The sequence below is a fragment of the Triturus cristatus genome, chromosome 8 (assembly GCF_964204655.1).
Source record: "Triturus cristatus chromosome 8, aTriCri1.1, whole genome shotgun sequence".
NCBI lineage: Eukaryota > Metazoa > Chordata > Amphibia > Caudata > Salamandridae > Triturus > Triturus cristatus.
This window is the reverse complement of record NC_140591.1, coordinates 270,868,589-270,871,057: the sequence shown is the minus strand read 5'-3', so window position 1 is coordinate 270,871,057 and position 2,469 is coordinate 270,868,589.

Here is a 2,469-nt window from a genome sequence, read left to right as displayed (position 1 = left end):
CTCAGACCAGACACCTGGTGTAAGTGTCAGGTTTCTATCTTTCCGAGCTTATCCATAAATGTACTTACCCAAAGTGATGTGTCAAATGGCATGATTTATTGCTTGTGCAACCCATGTTGTTAAACTCAATAAAAACACTTTCAAAATAACACATAAATCGACTGCCAGAGTACTTAATGTGAAACAGGTTATGGGGCAATGCCCCTTACAAGTAAGACAGAGCTGCATTTTTTACACATCACTGCAGGAGCACCTGCAACAGATGACCGAGTGCAGGAATAATAAACTGTACCTGCCTCGGTCCTCAGTACTCACCACCATGAGAATACCCTGGCAGGAGTATAGTTATGATCCGGTGATAGCTCAAGTGCATACAGGCCCTGGAGGGTCGCATGGAGATGTGTGTGGGCTAACCCCGAGATACTGCAGCGCTCCCATTGGTATGAGGCCTGACAATGAGAACTGGTGACGAACATGCCAGTTCGAAAAATAACATAGAGGAGTGACAAGGGAAGATAAGTACTTTTCAAATAGCGTGAATTAGAAAGACAGACATGATGATGCAAGCCATAAGGGAGGTAACAAACACACAACTCACTGAGGTTCTTCATTTTTTCATATAATAGCAGAGCACACAGACGTGATGGATGGGAAGAAGAAGGTGTGGGGGTCTTAGCTTTCAAGTCGCGTTCTTGTTTGACATTCTCAAACAGATATTCATTCCTCCCTAAGACACCCGAAGCAGCTTGGGACTAGACAACAGCTGCAGCATCAAAGTCTGTAGCCCACGTGGAACGCCACACCATGCACAGCTGTGATGCTGTTGTAAGCGAATGTCGGCTCCCGGGGAAGTAAGGTCGCAGACCAGTCTTCCCCCAGGGATCTTCGCGCATGGGCCGGAAGGACAAGGTGGGGAGGGGGTCAAGGGGTTGGGTAAAGGGAGGGAATATGGTGGGGATATAAAGGTGCAGGAGAGGAGAGCTCATCCTCTTCCTGACACCCGGCCCCACCGGGAAGGGATAGTTCAAGTTAGTGGGGGTTTGCCAGTTAGCCGTTTTGTAGAGGTTTAGCCAGTGTGGGCAGGCCGACAGCATGCAGGGGGGCCCTGGGTGTAGAGGCAGATCCGTTAGAAATCAGGAGAGCCTACCTGCGTGGATCCAGCAGGAATAGCGACGCCCGATCGCGAGGCGGTCAGGGCCACACTGCGGGTTCTCGGTCAGGCGGGCCGGGAGGACCTGTTGCGGCCTGGTGTCAGGGGCGGCCTTAGGCATGTGCAAGCTGTGCACCTGCACAGGGCCACCAAACCCCAGGGGCCACCACGAGGTATCGGATACAATACATATTCGTGGTGGCCCCTAGCAGGGATTTGGCGCATGAACGACTGAGGCATGCTAAATCCAATGTGATGCACGCTGAATGGTTGTTCTTATACTCTTTTCCTTTCTAACCCAGTCTCGTCTTTGTGTGGGGTCGGCCTTGTTTCGGGCTCTTCTGGTAGGTCTTGTGCTTGTTTAGAACTTTTTTTCCAGGAGAATCGAGCTTGTTTTAATAGTCCAGATCTGGCACCTCCGGAGGCTCGCATGCGCGCACATGCTCAGTGCCCGCGAGTCCTGCAGCGAGGGGGTTACAGAAGCACCACACATCACTGGCGGCAGGAGGGGTGGCAGCACCCGTGCCCGGCGTGCAGCGAGCAGCACCGAGACCGGCCGAGGCCATGCACCGGCGCGCCTAGAGACCCTGGGCAAGAAAGGCCGCCTTGCAGAGGATAGCATGCCAGTGTGCAACCTTTGGTGCCAGCTGCGAGGTGAGAAGCCCGAGGGTCAGGGCATGGGGAGGGGGAGTGAGGAGGTCAGTGTGTGCCACTGCAGAGTGAACCCGAGGGAAGGTGAGCCATTGGGCGAGGGTGTGGGGAGCCCTGGAGAGAAGGGCAGATCAGGCGTAGGAATGTATCCCAGCCCGTGGGGGTGAGGAGCCGGGGGCGTGGGGAAGGTTGGGTGAGGATGTTATTGTAGATGGTGTGTGCTTTGGGTCTGGGTGGAGGTAAGCCATGTGAGGTGGCGAGCTGGAGGTATTCTGGTGGTCATGGGAAGGGAGGGCATGATGAATCGTGAGAGAGAGCCTCTCTCTCACAATTCATCTCTGAGAGGGCGCGGGTCGGAGAGGTGGTCACCGTGCACCAGGTGTAGGGAGTGGTACAGATCGGCGCTGTATATTGAGGGAAGAGTGAGTCAGGAGTGCAGGGGCGGTGTTTACTTGTGGCTGACGGGAGGCATCGTGACTTTTGGAGGTGTAACTTGGGAGGCACGGTCGTATTGGGGGAAGAGGAGAGCAGGGTACGAGGTGTTAGACGTAATGTTAAGGATTCATTACAATGATTACAATTACTTATCAACAATCATGAAAACAGAGTATGAAGCTGATACTTGTGATCTAATGAGTGGATCTGCCTGCACAAATCTTTTAAAACAT